The following is a 19,442-nucleotide window of genomic DNA, read 5'->3' as shown; positions in this document are numbered from 1 at the left end:
TATTCCCTACGGCCCTGGTCAAGAGAGACTTATTCCCTACGGCCCTGTTCCAGAGAGACTTATTCCCTACGGCCCTGGTCAAGAGAGACTTATTCCCTACGGCCCTGGTCAAGAGAGACTTATTCCCTAGGGACATGTTAAAAAGTAGTGCACTATATCGATATAAGGGTGCCATTTCAGATGCAAACCAGCAGCATACCACCCTCCATCCCACTGCTGGCTTGCTTCTGAAGCTAAGCAGGGTTGGTCCTGGTCAGTCCCTGGATGGGAGACCAGATGCTGCTGGAAGTGGTGTTGGAAGGCCAGTAGGAAGCACTCTTTCCTCTGCTCTAAAAAAAAATATCTCAATGCCGTCACACTGCCCTGTGTAGGGTGCCGTCTTTCAGATGGGATGTTAAACGGGTGTCCTGACTTTCTGAGGTCATTAAAGATCCCATTGCACTTATCGTAGGGGTGTTAACCCTGGTGTCCTGGCTAAATTCCCAATCTGACCATCACGGCCACCTAATCATCCCCAGCTTACAATTGGCTCATTCCTCTCCCCTGAAACTATTCCCCAGGTTGTTGCTGTAAATGAGAACGTGTTCTCAGTCAACCTACCTGGATAAATAAAGTAGCCTTATTATTTTGAACACTATGAAAATGTCACTGGGTCAGTGAAACAATAGCCACTGTGACAAGCGTGTTCATTATTAATATCAGGCTGTAATGATACAATAACTGTGACAGACTCTCTCCCTCTGGACTTGAGTTAACACAAACCACCTATCTATTCCAGCAGCTAGTACTGTTTTATCACTGTAGCCACGACTACCAGGGAAAGAGAAAGAGGGTTTTATTTTCAGCCTTAATATAACCACTCACTGGGGCAGAAACAGCTGGCTTAATCCAGTTTGGATGGTCACCGCTTTGCCTTCCAGGTCTACCTCAGAGGTTGCCATGTTGGATTTCAGTCGAAGACAGAAAGACAACCCTAAATTCTGGATATGTCTTTTAAAAAAATATTCAAAATGATTCTAACTTGATCAAAAATGTCTGAATTGAAATCTCAATGATAATTGTGGTATGATATTTCAAGGAGGAACAAGCATGGCAACACTGGTGAAAGTGGGGCATAACGTAGGCCTATAGTAATAGCATCACTATGACGACACAAACATAGGAGACGAGTCGACCATCAGTATCTGGTGCCTTGGTTGGCACTGGTATATATCCAGAAGACCAATATTTATAGAACACCCTGAAGAAGAAGGAAGAGAAGGACATTCATAGATGTGTAGGGACATGATGATGATAAGCTTAGAGCTGGCTGGCTGCACATTCACTCAATCAGTGTGGCGGTCTGTAGCATTTAACTAAGACGGAGATGATATGCACATCCCAAACTCGACAACTGGCCTATTTATTGCCTTAACTTACCTCATTTGCACTCACTGTATATAGACTTTTTGTTTTCTTTTTGTTCTACTGTATTATTGACTGCATGTCTGTTTATTCCATGTGTAACTCTGTGTTGTTGTATGTGTCAAATTGCTACGCTTTATCTTGGCCAGGTCGCAGTTGCAAATGAGAACTTGTTCTCAACTAGCCTACCTGGTTAAATAAAGGCGAAATAAATAAAAAATAAAAAAACTGGTGCACTTAGGTTTAAGTGCCTTGCTCAAGGGCACAGACAGATTTTCACCTTGTCGGCTCGGGGATTCGAATGAATAACCCTTCAGTTTCTGGCCCAACGCTCTAACCGCTAGGCTACCTGTCGCCCTTGTTAATGAAATGAGAGGAATATTGCAGCGCTTTTTTTAATCCTGCATCATAATTGTTTTGACTTCTGTGAAAGAATAAAGCGATGGCAAGCAGCGATATTTGGTCAGATGGGGATGATTAGGTCAGATGGGGATGATGGGTCAGATGGGGATGATGGGATGATGTGTCAGATGAGGATGATGGGGATGATAGGTCAGATGGGGATGATAGGTCAGATGGGGATGATAGGTCAGATGGGGATGATAGGTCAGATGGGGATGATTGGTCAGATGGGGATGATTATAATAAACCTACATAACATGTGGCCCTAGTGGAGATGGGCCTTAAGCCTGTCGCATGTTATCCAGTCGCACATATTATGACAAGATTTTGTGACGTTTTTGTTCATTTTGGTGTTCGGCTAGGGTTTTTCCGGCTGTTCGCACACACTACATTTTTTTATTGAGGAGTTTCGAAGTTCTGTAACCGAAGTCTACGCCCCTTCGTCGATGATTGATCAAGAGTAGGGATGGAATCTATGGACGGGATTCTTCAATGGGGCGACAGGTAGCCTAGTGGTTAGAGCGTTGGACTTGTAACCGAAAGGTTGCAAGATTGAATCCCCAAGCTGACAAGGTAAAAATCTGTCGTTCTGCCCCTGAACAAGGCAGTTAATCCACTGTTCCTAGGCTGTCATTGAAAATAAGAATTTGTTCTTAACTGACTTGCCTAGTTAAATAAAGGTAAAAAGAAGTGGTTGTTGGCATTCAACGAAAAGCAACTCGTTTTCATGCACATTTTTTTGCTTGAGAAATGCTGCACCAAACATTTTAGCTAGCTAAGACCTCGGCAAAAACGTCAAAATTAATGACAGATTTCTTGATTTATCTTCGATTAATTCTGACTATTTTGAGGAGGTGTTACTGACTATGTATGGTGTCTCGAGAGGGACAAACAGCAGCATAACTGTTATTATTACAAAGGTATTTTAAAGGCGTATCCTTGCACAGGCGTTCACTTTTGCATAGCCGAGTTCTGCTAGGAGCAAACACAACCTAGCCTGCAGGCGCCGTTAGGTAACACAGGCCTGAGCACCAAATATCGCTGCTAAACAAAGTTAAAAAAAAAAGGAGGAACTTGCCTTACTAAATATGTCCTTTCTGACAGAAAAAGACCTTCAAGGTACAGTTGTGTTAATATTCCCTAGATACTGTTTCATGTAAAATAAATAAATAAATAAATAAATAAATAAATATATATATATATATTAGTTATGGTGATGCACTAGATTTATGGGGTGATGCAAATGCCTCTTTAGCCCATGACTGAACCTAGAGTGACGTAAATAGAGCTCGACTGGATTGAACCGAATTACGAGCTGCTCGCTCTGCTAAAACCACTCCTCATCATTACCCTGTAGTGATCCGCTCCGTACACCAGCCTCTACATTTCTGCTCACACACACACACACACACACACACACAATGCTTTGAAGTGCTGGAAATTAACAGCTTCAATATTCAAAGTGGGAACCATGCTGTGGAAAGAGAGCAAGAGAACTAGACAGAGAGAGAGAGAATGAGAGAACTAAAGAGAGAGAAAGAGAGAACTAGAGAGAGCGAGAGAACTAGAGAGAGCGAGAGAACGAGAGAACGAGAGAGAACGAGAGAGAGCGAGAGAACTAGAGAGCGAGAGAACTAGAGAGAGCGAGAGAACTAGAGAGAGCGAGAGAACGAGAGAACGAGAGAGAGCGAGAGAACTAGAGAGCGAGAGAACTAGAGAGAGCGAGAGAACGAGAGAGCGAGAGAACTAGAGAGAGCAAGAGAGAACTAGAAAGTGAGAAAGAGAGAACTAGAGAGAGAAAGAGAGAAGCAGAGAGAGAAAGAGAGAACCAGAGAGGGAGAAAGAGAGAACCAGAGAGGGAGAAAGAGAGAACCAGAGAGGGAGAAAGAGAGAACCAGAGAGGGAGAAAGAGAGAACCGGAGAGGGAGAAAGAGATAACTAGAGAGGGAGAAAGAGATAACTAGAGAGGGAGAACCAGAGAGGGAGAAAGAGAGAAGCAGAGAGGGAGAAAGAGAGAAGCAGAGAGGGAGAAAGAGAGAAGCAGAGAGGGAGAAAGAGAGAAGCAGAGAGGGAGAAAGAGAGAACCAGAGAGGGAGAAAGAGAGAACCAGAGAGGGAGAAAGAGAGAACCAGAGAGGGAGAAAGAGAGAACCAGAGAGGGAGAAAGAGAGAACCGGAGAGGGAGAAAGAGATAACTAGAAAGAGAGAACTAGAGAGGGAGAAAGAGAGAACCAGAGAGGGAGAAAGAGAGAACTAGAGAGGGAGAAAGAGAGAACCAGAGAGGGAGAAAGAGAGAACCAGAGAGGGAGAAAGAGAGAACCAGAGAGGGAGAAAGAGAGAACCAGAGAGGGAGAAAGAGAGAACCAGAGAGGGAGAAAGAGAGAACCAGAGAGGGAGAAAGAGAGAACCAGAGAGGGAGAAAGAGAGAACTAGAGAGGGAGAAAGAGAGAGAGATCGAGAGAAAGTGAGAGGGAGAACGAGAAAGAGAACTAGAGTGAGAGAGAGAGAGAGAGACAGAACGAGAGAGTTAACGAGAGAGAAAGACAGAGAAAGAACAGGTAAGTACAGTAGGTGATGAGACTAGGTGATACATTCCATCTGAGGAGACTCTGGGCTCAGTGGGCCGGCTGTTCAGCTTCCTGCTGCTCAGACTGAGGATCATCCATGTGAACCCAGTCACCTGCTGTTACAGCGGCTCACGCTTCGACCCAGTCACGCTTCGACCCAGTCACGCTTCGACCCAGTCACGCTTCGACCCAGTCACGCTTCGACCCAGTCACGCTTCGACCCAGTCACGCTTCTACCCAGTCACGCTTCTACCCAGTCACGCTTCTACCCAGTCACGCTTCTACCCAGTCACGCTTCTACCCAGTCACGCTTCTACCCAGTCACGCTTCTACCCAGTCACGCTTCTACCCAGTCAGCTGTACAGGAGCAGCAGCACATCTGGCTCCAGTCAAGAGAAAGACTGCTGCTGCTACTTGTGATATTAGAGTATGAATGTACCGGTGCCACACATACGCAACAGCTATGATAATCGCCACGAATGTGTCTTAGCGACAGCTATGATAATCGCCACGAATGTGTCTTAGCGACAGCTATGATAATCACCACGAATGTGTCTTAGCGACAGCTATGATAATCACCACGAATGTGTCTTAGCGACAGCTATGATAATCACCACGAATGTGTCTTAGCGACAGCTATGATAATCACCACGAATGTGTCTTAGCGACAGCTATGATTATCACCACGAATGCGTCTTAGCGACGGCTATGATAATCACCATGCATGTGACTTACAGTGGGGAGATAATGTATTCAAATGGCAGAGAGAGAAAGATTACTTCCCTGATTGAACAAGACTTATGAGTTGGGTGTTTTTGAGAAGTCAGGGACTGAAGATTAAGGGAAGCAACAAAAAAAATAAGATTTTGTTGTTGTTTCAAAGTCAATATTGACACTTTGGGTGAGTTTAGTTTTGTCAGCGCGACCAGTGACGAGTTTAAGAAGACAAAGAAGGCATTGGGTAGCCTAATAAACATGAGTGTGGAGTTTATTATTCATAATGCGGGCCACGTAGTTTGAAAATGAACAAATCATTCACCATGCTAGCTTTGCCTCAGGATAAACGAACACACACACACACACACACACACACACACACACACACACACACACACACACACACACACGCACGCACACACGCACACACGCACACACGCACTGTCAAGCACGCACGCACACACATACCCACACACACCATATGTCATAGTACAGCTGTGTGACAGCCTCCCTGAGGGAAACTAGAACACAAGAAGAGACAATGACAGTCTTCTAGAATCATCACTCACACAGCAGTAGACAGTCTTCTAGAACATCAATCACACAGCAGCAAACAGTCTTCTAGAACCATCACTCACACAGCAGTAGACAGTCTTCTAGAACATCAATCACACAGCAGTAGACAGTCTTCTAGAACATCAATCACACAGCAGCAAACAGTCTTCTAGAACCATCACTCACACAGCAGTAGACAGTCTTCTAGAACCATCACTCACACAGCAGCAGACAGTCTTCTAGAACCATCACTCACACAGCAGCAGACAGTCTTCTAGAACCATCAATCACACAGCAGTAGACAGTCTTCTAGAACCATCAATCACACAGCAGTAGACAGTCTTCTAGAACCATCAATCACACAGCAGTAGACCTCATTCTTCTCAGTCAAACATTCTCCATCATTCATGTTATTCAGTATACTTGGGTTTCGTCTTAAATGGCACCCTATTTCCGATAGTGCACTACTTTTGGACCGTATGTGTAGTGCACTAGGGAATAGGGTGCCATTTCAGATGCCTCCTAGGTTAACCCCTGCTTGTCACGCCTTCTTCCTCCATATATCAACACCACCAATGTCCATGAAGACAGATAGTGTATGTATTGTTTCTAACCCCTCCTCTGGCTCCCAGCTGTTCACGACTGGGGGTCAAATTAGAAAACAACAAAACTGAGCATCCACTTTATCATCCTATGTCTGTTTAAAACACGTAATACCCACAGAGGAAAGGATTTCTACTGAACATCAAGATAAACAGGGACAGAAGGGATAGTGTGTACATCTGCTGCAGAGCTAAGGGGACAGTGTGTGTGTGTGTGTGTTCCACCGCTGGATCTAAATAGACTTGAGGGATTAAAGAGGAAGAGCCCCCATTGGGCTGCACTGACAACACAGATCTGATGATCTGCTCAGAAACAAGGGAGGAGGGGAGAGCGGGAGACCCCCTGTCCTTATCCCTCTATCATCATCCCTCCATCTCCTTCCTCATCTAGGACCCAGAGAGAGGAGCGGGAGGAGGGGATAGAGGGATGGAGAGCCCTAGGGTGGACCAGTAACCTTTCACCCCCAACACCTGCCACACCATCCTGTGAGGGAGTCCAAAAGCCATGCGCACGCGCGTACACACACACACACACACTAGTTAATAGAAGACTTCCATTGCTCAGGCAATCCATTTAGTCACACATCATTGCTGCTTACTCATGTAGACTTTACACATCAATAAGCATTTTAAAGGCCCAGATTTACTGCAAATCATATAAAGATCACCGATGCAAAGATCAAGGCCCGTATTCATAAAGAGCCTCATAGTAGGAGTAGTAACCTAGGATCCCCCTGTCCATGTAATCTTATTCGTTATGCTCTAAAAGGCTAAACCAATCCTAGACCAGCACAGCTATTCTGAGACATTTTATGAATCAGGATCAAGATTTCTGATTACTTACTAATGTATAAAGGTGATTAATACGGACAGAAACACATGCAGTATGTCTCTCTGACCCAGTTGCCCAGCAAGCAACTACTGTCGTCCCTATCGAAGAGAGGAGGGCCTCAGCTTTCTGTAGGTATCATTTTATTTCTCATCTCTCAATATTGAGCTCAGTAGCAACTATTTTACAAACAATATATTTCATATGGCTTTGAGATGCGGAGTGGCGCAGGCAAAATGCGCATCGGTCATTGCAAGGGCATATAGGTCTCACTGGGTAAAATACAACCACTAACTTATTTTAGGACATTAACCGTACCATTAGATTAATACATGGCTATTAGCAGTGGGTATTATATTTAGAGTTAGCGATCTAACTAATGTGTTTTGAGTTTCCACTTCCCCGGGTGTTGAATTAGCCCCAAAATAATTAGCCTATGATTAAGGTGTCACAGGAGGTTGGTGGCACCTTAATTTGGGAGGATGGGCTCGTGGTAATGGCCGGAGCGGAATCGGTGGAATGGTATCAAATACATCAAACACATGGTTTCCATGGTTTCCATGTGTTTGATACCATTACATTCGCGCCGTTCTAGTCATTATTATGAGCCGTCCTCCCCTCACCAGCCTCCACTGTAATGCACATAATGTTAGACTGGAGCCCTGATTTCTGTTTGAGGTTGAACACTAGCGTCACTGTACTGCCATCCATGACTTTAAAAAAGTCACTGACACTCTTTCTATAGCCCATGGCTGACGTTATCACTTGATGCTATCACTCGCAGACAAACGACATCACAAGCTAGGCTGAACTATGGATGACTCAGTACCTCCTCCCTTCTCTAGATGCTGGGAGTCAAAGGGGAGGGGGATAGGAGGGCAGAGAGGGGGAGTGGAAGAGAAGGAGGAGATAATACATCACATGCCTTGTCCCGCCGGGCCTCGGGAGGGACAGCTGAGGAGAAGGAGTGAACAGTCTTTCATATCTAGGGCCTCTCTCTTTATCCTTCCACCTCCCCCCTCTCCTGCTGTATCATAGCAGCCCCTCCTTCATCTCCTCTCCTGCTGTATCATAGCAGCCCCTCCTTCATCTCCTCTCCTGCTGTATCATAGCAGCCCCTCCATCTCCTCTCCTGCTGTATCATAGCAGCCCCTCCTTCATCTCCTCTCCTGCTGTATCATAGCAGCCCCTCCTTCATCTCCTCTCCTGCTGTATCATAGCAGCCCCTCCTTCATCTCCTCTCCTGCTGTATCATAGCAGCCCCCCCTTCATCTCCTCTCCTGCTGTATCATAGCAGCCCCTCCTTCATCTCCTCTCCTGCTGTATCATAGCAGCCCCTCCATCTCCTCTCCTGCTGTATCATAGCAGCCCCTCCTTCATCTCCTCTCCTGCTGTATCATAGCAGCCCCCCCTTCATCTCCTCTCCTGCTGTATCATAGCAGCCCCTCCTCCATCTCCTCTCCTGCTGTATCATAGCAGCCCCCCCTTCATCTCCTCTCCTGCTGTATCATAGCAGCCCCTCCTTCATCTCCTCTCCTGCTGTATCATAGCAGCCCCTCCTTTATCCCCCCCGCTGCCTAATACTAGCCACTCCCGCAGGATATCAGAAATTCTCTTTCTCATCCAACTCCCTAACCCCAATCCCAACATCCCATTTTGCCTTCTCGAACTAGTTAAATAAAGGCTAAATAAAAACTCAAAATTCCAACTCACTTCTGCCCTTTCCTTCCCACCTCACCCATTCTTCTGCTGTTTCATCACAGAAGCTCCTCATGAGGAATATCAGAAATTCCCTTTCTCATTTAACTTCCATATCTATCCATTCTCTTCCCTCCCGATTTACAAGCTTCCCTCTTCCCCTCCCCAACTCAGATTTACATCCTTCCCCATTCCTCACCTACTGTCTAAGCAGCCCCTCCAGAGGAATGTAAAAAAATAAATCCTCTTCTCAATTTAACTCTCAACTCCACCCCTCCCCTCCTCCTACCATCCCCAGAAATACCTCTCCCGCTTAAGGATGCCTCTGTCAGGGATGGACGTGTCAGGACACCAGAGACAGAGCCTGGCCGGAGGAAGGATAACAGGACAGGGGTATCTCTAGAGCAGATAACCCTGAGAGTCCAGGTCAGGTCACTAGCCTAAAATAAGCCTGAGAGAGGTCTGAATGAAACCTGGCTTACGGTATAGACTGTGGACTAAGCAGAACAATACTAAAGAGCTGTTGGTTTGAATAAAGAACCCTGACTTTGATTCCTGTGGATTAATAACACAATTAAAGCTTGTTTCTCATTTGGGAAAGTAACTGTTAGGCTTGGGTAGGTCCAGTTAGGATTTTTCAAGAACTAGAGATTTGCATGAAATTCTAAGAATCGGTGTTCTCTCTCCCAGCTGGGCGTCCTTACAACACTGCTGGCCACAATGTCTGCTACACTCCTTATGAAATGTTTATCAGCTGTGAAAACTAAAAGGCACACCTTTTTAAAGAATGCAAGGCCAACATTTCTTAAGAAATTAGAACCACACACACACACACACACACACAAAGTTCTCCATGCCGAGAACTGAAAGAGGGTGTTCTTGAAGAGCTCAGTACAAAAAGTAAAATGTTATGATCCAGAGTTTCTTAGACCACCTTTTGTATCATTTTTCTGAGCGTTTTCTGGTTCCTCCTAACCTTAAGCCTTGACATTCATCTTTCCATTTTTGCTCTGTATTTAGTGTGGGCTGCAGATTACACACACACACAGCTTGGTGTAGGCTGCTGATTACAGCATTAGAGACCATACAAAAGACCTGAGGACTGACGTTCCCTGCAGCCTTCTATGGCGCCACACTTCATTGTGTTCAGGGGCCCTCCCTGTTGTTCATTGTGTTCAGGGGCCCTCCCTGTTGTTCATTGAGGAGAAGAACACTCAGTGAAGAACATGCCATGTTTGTCTGAATTCACACCAGACCACAGTGCTATAATAATTTATTTAATGAGGCAGAGAGAGAGAGGGAGAGAGAGAAAGAGGAGAGGAGAAGAGAGAGAGAGAGGGGGAGAAAGAGAGCGAGTGTGAGTGTGAGAGACAAGGGGGCAGAGGGAGAGGAAAGAGCGAAAGAGAGAGAGGGAGAAAAAAGGAAAGAGCGAAAGCGCTGGAAAGGCTGGTAGAAAGGGACTGGGAACTGGGACTGTGTCTGGCAGCAGCGATGCTGGCTGGTTTAGGCCTTGGCATTCTACCCCCCGTCCTGAGTCTTACCATCAAACGACTAACTAAACGAATATGGCCTGGCAATGGAGCAAAGCACTTCAGTTAAACCATATCAAAGCAAGGCGTTTTCTACAGAGAAACATTTTACCCTTGAAGTGACCTTTTCTTAAAACAGAACATGCCACTGGAGTGGAGGGCATAGCAGTGGGCTATAGGATGGTTTTTGTAATGCATTCTTGAGAACATGACATTACCACTGATGTCTGTACACTTCAGTGGCATATCAGGACAGACAATAAGAGGAGGGGATGAAGTAACCTGTGTTATTGAGTGATACTGCTTTTCATTGTCAATTGTATTCTATCATGGTCATGTTGTGAGAGTAAGCAATGAGTAAGACACTGAATCCTTCCAGAAACCATATTCAATTATGAATGGGCTGTGACCTCTGGCCTTACAACAGGTATAGGTAGTAAACTAAACCCAGTAACTGCATTTGAAATTAACAATAGCATAATGCCCCCTGACCTCTCCTAAACCTGCAGGGGAATTTCGCAAAATCCCTGCTTGCTGACCCAGTTCACTCTCTGTCCATGAGAGTTAAGGTGCTTCTCCCCTGTCTACAACACTATGTGAACCACCCTCCCACACACAATTGCAGTTATTCTCCCAAACCTACAATCACAAGACAGACATTTACCATTTAACCCCCCCTTTCCTAAACCCAAATCCCAACCACAGCGCAGCTCTGAAGAGTTATGGCATTAACATCACAACGGATCACGATGAAGCGACCGCTGTGGTCAGAAGCAAAGGAAAGTGGTCAACAAGCTCATGAAGAAGCATGTTCACCGACACCGAGACCTCAAGAGAAACTGTCAATTATGATTGTGATCGGTCGATGATCAGTTTATTCTCACGATATAGGAGACGGTATCTCATCATAGCTAACCAATTATATGGGATCTGATGTTGACATCCACAATTGCAAAATAGTTTGTAGTTGAATAAAATGCATCTGTTTTATGTATTGTTAAGGCAATAATCACACGTGTTTAGTTGTCTATTTCGTAAGTGTTTATCGGTATAGTTTACTGACCCATTGCCCTACTAAAGCCCTTCCCACTTACGAATCTCTACTCAGTTACTCTTGTATAAAGACGCATAATGATCTACTCATCGAGGTCGCATCTTGCTCAAGCAATATAAGAAAAGTTCTTATTTAGTCTAAATACAAGACAAGAGAGGAAATCTAGCTACTCACCTCTGAAAAACTTATCTTAACTAAATCATATGTATTGTCTGCTAAGTGCGCCGCTCCATCCGCGCATGAAGGAGAAGCCCCGCTTTCCAACGTGAACCCTTGGTCCACTTGATCAATAAAACAATGAATTCAACTGTTCGATTCGGTCAATTCCTTCCCTCTTCTGAACGTTTATGTTTTTTCCCTTGATAAAACAGCCTACAAACCCCCCGCTCCTACCAAAATCATGTGTGCGTTCCCGTTTGGGTTTGTAGCGCTCGCCCTGAGCGGCGTTGGACCAATGAACAAGCAGAGTTGTAACGGTAGGCGGGGCCGCTCATTTGACCTCGCAACACAACAGGCGACGAGTTGGCGTCCCTGCAAAGCCATCCGCAGCTCGGCACTGTTCTATCATCGCTGTTAGTGCATGCGGACCAGGGCGACTGACTGGGGTAAAGTAAACCCACTGTATTTACACAGCTGTCACGGTATGGACTATCTCTTCATTTCCACTGCCCCTCCAGATAGGCTATGATTAAGCCGCTGCTGAGCCTGTAAAGGAGTAGCAGTCTATATCTACTTTTAACTACACAGGCCTGTACACATCATGAAGACTGGAGGATTTTATTGGCAAAAGCTTCATCTTTCTGTATGGATCAATAATAATATTAATATAATGCATAAACCATTACATTGCATAGATAGTATGTTTACTTTGAGCAACAATCCTCCTCAAGGACAACAAATATTATTTTCAGAACAGAACTCAAGATCAGGGGCAGGGCCATGTCCAATTGGCCCCGGGCAACTCAAATCAATTTTTCCTCAAGAGTGTTTACAGAAATGGTATTAGGCAAACAAATTCAATTGAACCGGGGACAGGATAAACAATTTAATCCGTAGCTACCTTAACTGCATGTATGCCTAATAGGGTACAGCTTCACAGTACAGCGCCGCACCGACATGAAAATAGATTTCCACTTTAACTAACTGGCTCTTACTATGATGAGTGGCCTGCCATGGCTGTCATAATGCAGCACTGCCAACTTGATTGGCCCTGTTCCACCACAGCCTACATGGAGGGATGGATGATGGAGGGATGATGATGGAGGGACGGCGGGATGGAAGGATGGAGGGATGGATGGATGGAGGGATGATGGAGGGATGGATGATGGAGGGATGGATGATGGAGGGATGGATGATGGAGGGATGGATGGATGATGGATGATGGAGGGACGGCGGGATGGATGATGGAGGGATGGATGGATGATGGATGATGGAGGGATGGATGATGGAGGGATGGATGATGGAGGGATGGATGATGGAGGGATGGATGGATGATGGATGATGGAGGGATGGATGGATGATGGAGGGACGGATGGATGGAGGGATGATGATGGAGGGATGGATGGAGGGACGGCGGGAGGGATGGAGGGATGGATGATGGAGGGATGGATGATGGAGGATGGATGATGGAGGGATGGATGATGGAGGGATGGATGATGGATGATGGAGGGATGGATGGATGATGGAGGGACGGATGGATGGAGGGATGATGATGGAGGGATGATGATGGATGGATGATGGAGGGACAGCGGGATGGAGGGATGGATGATTCAGGGATGGATGGATGATGGAGGGATGGATGATGGAGGGATGGATGATGGAGGGATGGATGATGGAGGGACGGCGGGATGGAGGGATGGAGGGAGGGATGGAAGGATGACGGGATGGAGGGATGGATGATTCAGGGATGGATGGAGGATGGAGGGATGGATGATGGAGGGATGATAGAGTGAGGGATGGATGGATGATGGAGGATGGAGGGATGGATAGAGTGAGGGATGGAGGATGGAGGATGGAGGGATGGATGGATGATGGAGGATGGAGGGATGGAAGGATGGTGGGATGGAGGGATGGATGATTCAGGGATGGATGGAGGATGGATAGAGTGAGGGATGGATAGAGTGAGGGATGGATAGAGTGAGGGATGGGGTGGAAAATGGGTTGTCTGATCGAATCAATCAGTCTCATTTTAATACAGAGGCAGGAACTTCGTAATGAACCCACTGGGCACAGACGTCAATTCAATGTCTTTTCCACGTTGGTTCAACGTCACTTCATTGAAATGACGTGGAAACAACGTTGATTCAACCAGTGTGTCCAGTGGGAAGTAACTTATTGCATGTGTTTGTACACATGCATATACACACACTCTCATTCAAATGCACACATGTGCACATACACGAACACACACATGTAAATAGTGCCATACATGCACTCAAACATATTCAGTTGGCCTTGCTGTTATGATTTTTGTTGTCCTTGATGTCTTTTGCATTGTTGTTTTCTGTTTTCCTTTGCCTTTTTTCTCTTTTGTTCATTTTGTTGGTTGTTGGCGCATTGGGGGACAGGGGCTTGGGGGTGGAAAATTGAATTATTTAATTACATTTTTCCCAGGGGGAGGGGACTGAGTCTCAGCTGTTGAGCAGCTTCACTGCAACTAGATTGTATGTTTTAATATTCAATATTAAAAAATAAAAATAAAATGTAAAAAATGATTAATGTCATCAAGGGTTACTTTAATGAAATGTGGGGCTTGCAGCATTGTGTATTGTATCAAATCAAAGTGTATTGTGCACATTATACAGCAGGTATGAACAGTGAAGTGTCAATATTTGTTTTTTCATTTCTATACCATGATCATGATCTCAAAGTTGAAACTTGATTTAGACAGGTTAAGCAACTTTTGAGCATAAATGAATTGTGGCAACTACCAGCATTGTCCTGGCACAGTACAGCAAAGCAGTATTCTAAATGTCACCGTTCAGCTCTGTTCTGTGTGATCAAGGTGTAGAATAAGGGATGAGAAGACTAGCAAGCAAATACACACACAACACACAACACACACCAAAAGCAGTTGGTATCGTCCCAATTCCTGAAAAAGCCAGGAAAACACATCCATTAGTAATGTCGCTGCTGGGAGGTGAATACTGCTCAGAGGTTATGCTGACGTAAATCTGTCAAGCTACTGTTCTGTTCATGAACACCGTATTGTATAAACCTCTGTGGTTTCTCACTCAGGCAGGCAGTGTGTTTCAGCCTGCGGCTACAGGGCACAGAGACCTACACAGTAACATCCTCCTCTCCTCTCCTCTCCTTTCCTCTCTCCTCTCCTCTCCTCTCCTCTCCTCTCCTCTCCGCTCCGCTCCTCTCTTCTCCTCTCCTCTCCTCTCCTCTCCTCTCCTCTCCTCTCCTCTCTTCTCCTCTCCTCTCCTCTCCTCTCCTCTTCTCTCCTTTCCTTTCCTCTCCTCTCCTCTCCTCTCCTCTCCTCTCCTCTCCTCTCCTTTCCTCTCTCTTCTCCTCTCCTCTCCTTTCCTCTCTCTTCTCCTCTCCTCTCCTCTCCTCTCCTCTCCTCTCCTTTCCTCTCTCCTCTCCTCTCCTCTCCTCTTCTCTCCTTTCCTCTCCTCTCCTTTCCTCTCCTCTCCTCTCCTCTCCTCTCCTCTCCTCTCCTCTCCTTTCCTCTCTCCTCTCCTCTCCTCTCCTCTCCTCTCCTTTCCTCTCTCTTCTCCTCTCCTCTCCTCTCCTCTCCTCTCCTCTCCTTTCCTCTCTCTTCTCCTCTCCTCTCTTCTCCTCTCCTCTCTTCTCCTCTCCTCTCCTCTCCTCTCCTCTCCTCTCCTTTCCTCTCTCTTCTCCTCTCCTCTCCTCTCCTCTCCTCTCCTCTCCTCTCTTCTCCTCTCCTCTCCTCTCAGCTGGCATACAACTCATCCTGTAATTACGGCTAGCTGTCATTAACAGCCCCCGACCAGCAGCTATATTTACTGGAGAGCCAACAAACAGACCCAGCTCCCTGGTATGATCACTTAAAAGCGCTGCTTAGCCATGGATAGAAGGATTAGCCGCTGGACTGATCCCAGATCAGTTTGTGTATTGAGCCATAGGTAGAAGGATTAGATCCTTGACTGGTCCCAGATCGGTTTGTGTTACGAGCCATGGGTAGAAGGATTAGAGCCTTGACTGGTCCCAGATCAGTTTGTGTAGTGAGCCATGGGTAGAAGGATTAGAGCCTGGACTGGTCCCAGATCAGTTTGTGTCATTGACCAATAGAAGGTTAATTCACACAGCAGGACGTAATGTTACAGGTCTGAACGGGACCACCTCTCTCAGACATCTCAGCCGACACCCCTCATACACACCCCTCTTTCAATCCCTTGCCCCCGGAGCACTTGTGACCACTTACATGGAGAGAGCCACTCGGACATGCCATATGACGGGGGGATAGGGCGAAGGGGGGCAAGAGATCAAGGGCAGTGACATCTGAGGGTGAGAGTGGAAGTGGAACAGGAAGGGTTAGGGAGGGAGGGGTCAGTGGAACAGGGAGGGTTAGGGAGGGAGGGGTCAGTGGAACAGGGAGGGTTAGGGAGGGAGGGGTCAGTGGAACAGGAAGGGTTAGGGAGGGAGGGGTCAGTGGAACAGGGAGGGTTAGGGAGGGGTCAGTGGAACAGGAAGGGTTAGGGAGGGAGGGGTCAGTGGAACAGGGAGGGTTAGGGAGGGAGGGGTCAGTGGAACAGGGAGGGTTAGGGAGGGAGGGGTCAGTGGAACAGGAAGGGTTAGGGAGGGAGGGGTCAGTGGAACAGGGAGGGTTAGGGAGGGGTCAGTGGAACAGGAAGGGTTAGGGAGGGAGGGGTCAGTGGAACAGGGAGGGTTAGGGAGGGAGGGGTCAGTGGAACAGGAAGGGTTAGGGAGGGATGGGTCAGTGGAACAGGGAGGGTTAGGGAGGGAGGGGTCAGTGGAACAGGAAGGGTTAGGGAGGGAGGGAGGGGTCAGTGGAACAGGGAGGGTTAGGGAGGGAGGGATCAGTGGAACAGGAAGGGTTAGGGAGGGAGGGATCAGTGGAACAGGAAGGGTTAGGGAGGGAGGGGTCAGTGGAACAGGAAGGGTTAGGGAGGGAGGGGTCAGTGGAACAGGGAGGGTTAAGGAGGGAGGGATCAGTGGTCTACCTCTTTCGTATCGTCTGTTCTCTGGTTACCTCTTTACATCCTACTAGACACCATAGTAATGTTTTACATCCTACTAGATACCATAGTAATGTTTTATATACTACTAGACACCATAGTAATGTTTTACATCCTACTAGACACCATAGTAATGTTGTACACCCTACTAGACACCATAGTAATGTTGTACACCCTACTAGACACCATAGTAATGTTTTACATCCTACTAGACACCATAGTAATGTTTTATATCCTACTAGACACCATAGTAATGTTTTACATCCTACTAGACACCATAGTAATGTTGTACACCCTACTAGACACCATAGTAATGTTTTACATCCTACTAGACACCATGGTAATGTTTTACACCCTACTAGACACCATAGTAATGTTGTACATCCTACTAGACACCATAGTAATGTTGTACATCCTACTAGACACCATGGTAATGTTTTATATCCTACTAGACACCATGGTAATGTTTTACATCCTACTAGACACCATAGTAATGTTGTACATCCTACTAGACACCATGGTAATGTTTTATATCCTACTAGACACCATGGTAATGTTTTACATCCTACTAGACACCATAGTAATGTTTTACATCCTACTAGACACCATGGTAATGTTTTACATCCTACTAGACACCATGGCAATATTTCATATCCTACTAGACACCATAGTAATGGAGGCCATGTACAGCCATGTCTCAGGGCTCGTTACCACCCTGGAAATAGTCTGGTTCATTGTATGTTTGAGAGAATGCCTCCATGAGTCCTCCAAACACTGAACCACTTTTACTGTGTAGACTGAAGTGTATGTGATCACCCTATGATCACTCGACTACACAGCTGATGCCTGCTGGACTGTTCATTAACACGGTACTTCATTTTGTTTATCTGTCGGCCCCAGCCTCGAACTCAGGCCCTGTGTGTAGCTAACTGACCCTCTCTGCCCATTCATCGCCATGCGTTGTTGTTGTCTTAGCTGTTTACCCGTTGTTGTCTCGCCCGTTGTTGTCTTAGCTCTCCCAATCAACACCTGTGATTGCTTTTATGCCTCTCTCTAATGTCAATATGCCTTGTATACTGTTGTTTAGGGCAGCTCTCATTGTTTTATTTTACTGCAGAGCCCCTAGTCCTGCTCAACATGCCTCAGAGAGCCCCCTTGTCCCACCCCCACACATGCGGAGACCGCACCCAGCTTAACTGGCGCCTCCAGAGATACAACCTCTCTCATCGTCACTCAATGCCTAGGTTTACCCCCACTGTACTCGTACCCTACCATACCCCTGTCTGAACACTATGCCCTGAATCTATCCTACCACGCCCAGAAATCTGCTCCTTTTATTCTCTGTTCCCAAAGCACTAGACAACCAGTTCTTATAGCCTTTAGCCGTATCCTCATCCTACTCCTCTAGTGATGTGGAGGTTAATCCAGGCCCTGCAGCCCCCACCATCACTCCCATTCCCCAGGCACTCTCATTTGTTGACTTCTGCAACTGTAAAAGCCTTGGGTTCATGCATGTTAACATCAGAAGCCTCCTCCCTAAGTTTGCTTTATTCACTGCTTTAGCACGCTCTGCCAACCCTGATGTCCTAGCCGTGTCGGAATCCTGGCTTAGGAAGGCCACCAAAAATTTTGAAATTTCCATCCCCAATTACAACATTTTCCGTCAAGACAGAACTGCTAAAGGGGGCGGAATTGCAATCTAATGTAGAGGTAGCCTGCAGAGTTCTGTCATACTATCCAGGTCTATGCCCAAACAGTTCGAGCTTCTACTTTTAAAGATCCATCTCTCCAGAAATAAGTCCCTCACTGTTGTTGCTTGTTATAGACCCTCTCAGCTCCCAGCTGTGCCCTGGACACCATATGTGAATTGATTGCACCCCATCTATCGTCAGAGTTCAAACTGCTAGGTGACCTAAATTGGGATATGCTTAACACCCCGGCCGTCCTACAATCTAAGCTAGATAGCCTCAATCTCACACAAATGATCAAGGAACCTACCAGGTACAACCCCAAATCCGTAAACATGGGCACCCACATAGATATCACCCTGACCAACTTGCCCTCTAAATACACCTCTGCCGTTTTCAACCAGGATCTCAGCGATCACTGCCTCATTGCCTGCGTCCGTTATTGGTCCGCGGTCAAACGACCACCCCTCATCACTGTCAAACGCTCCCTAAAACACTTCTGCGAGCAGGCCTTTCTAATCGACATTGCCCGGGTATCCTGGAAGGATACTGACCTCATCCCGTCAGTAGAGGATGCCTGGTTGTTCTTTAAAAGTGCTTTCCTCACCATCTTAAATAAGCATGCCCCTTTCAAAAAATGTAGAACTAAGAACAGTTATAGCCCTTGGTTCACTCCAGACTTGACTGCCCTTGACCACCACAAAAACACCCTGTGGTGTACTGCACTAGCTTCGAATAGTCCCCGCGATATGCAACTTTTCAGGGAAGTCAGGAACCAATACACACAGTCAGTTAGGAAAGCAAAGGCTAGCTTTTTCAAACAGAAATTTGCATCCTGCAGAACTAATTCCAAAAAGTTTTGGGACACTGTAAAGTCCATGGAGAATAAGAGCACCTCCTCCCAGCTGCCCACTGCACTAAGACTAGGAAACACTGTCACCACTGCTAAATCCACGATAATCAAGAATTTCAATAAGCATTTCTCTATGGCTGGGCATGCTTTCCATCTGGCTACCCCAACCCCGGCCAACAGCTCTGCACCCCCCGCAGCAACTGGCACAAGCCCCCCCCCCCCCCCCCCCCCATTTCTCCTTCACCCAAATCCAGACAGCTGATGTTCTGAAAGAGCTGCAAAATCTGGACCCCTACAAATCAGCTGGGCTAGACAATCTGGACCCTCTCTTCCTAAAATTATCCGCTGTCGTTGTTGCAACCCCTATTACTAGTCTG

The 19,442-nt window shown here is 46.4% G+C and overlaps 1 protein-coding gene across 5 annotated transcripts in view; it reads right to left on the bottom strand.

Moving 5' to 3' along the window:
• LOC115175377 (rho family-interacting cell polarization regulator 2) overlaps positions 1-19,442 on the bottom strand; it is a 100,412-nt gene that overhangs the window by 62,433 nt on the left and 18,537 nt on the right. The window contains exon 1 of one of the 5 annotated variants that reach the window (XM_029734608.1): positions 11,531-11,740. The exons of the other annotated variants lie outside the window; for them this stretch is intronic. The gene's annotated coding sequence lies outside the window, so the exon portion shown is untranslated. Of the gene's footprint in view, positions 1-11,530; positions 11,741-19,442 lie in introns of those variants that run through there. 5 annotated transcript variants of the gene reach the window in all.

The sequence above is a fragment of the Salmo trutta genome, chromosome 36, assembly GCF_901001165.1.
Source record: "Salmo trutta chromosome 36, fSalTru1.1, whole genome shotgun sequence".
In the NCBI taxonomy this organism is placed as follows: Eukaryota; Metazoa; Chordata; class Actinopteri; order Salmoniformes; family Salmonidae; genus Salmo; species Salmo trutta.
Note: the sequence above shows the minus strand (reverse complement) of the source record. Positions and strands in the feature narration are given on the sequence as shown.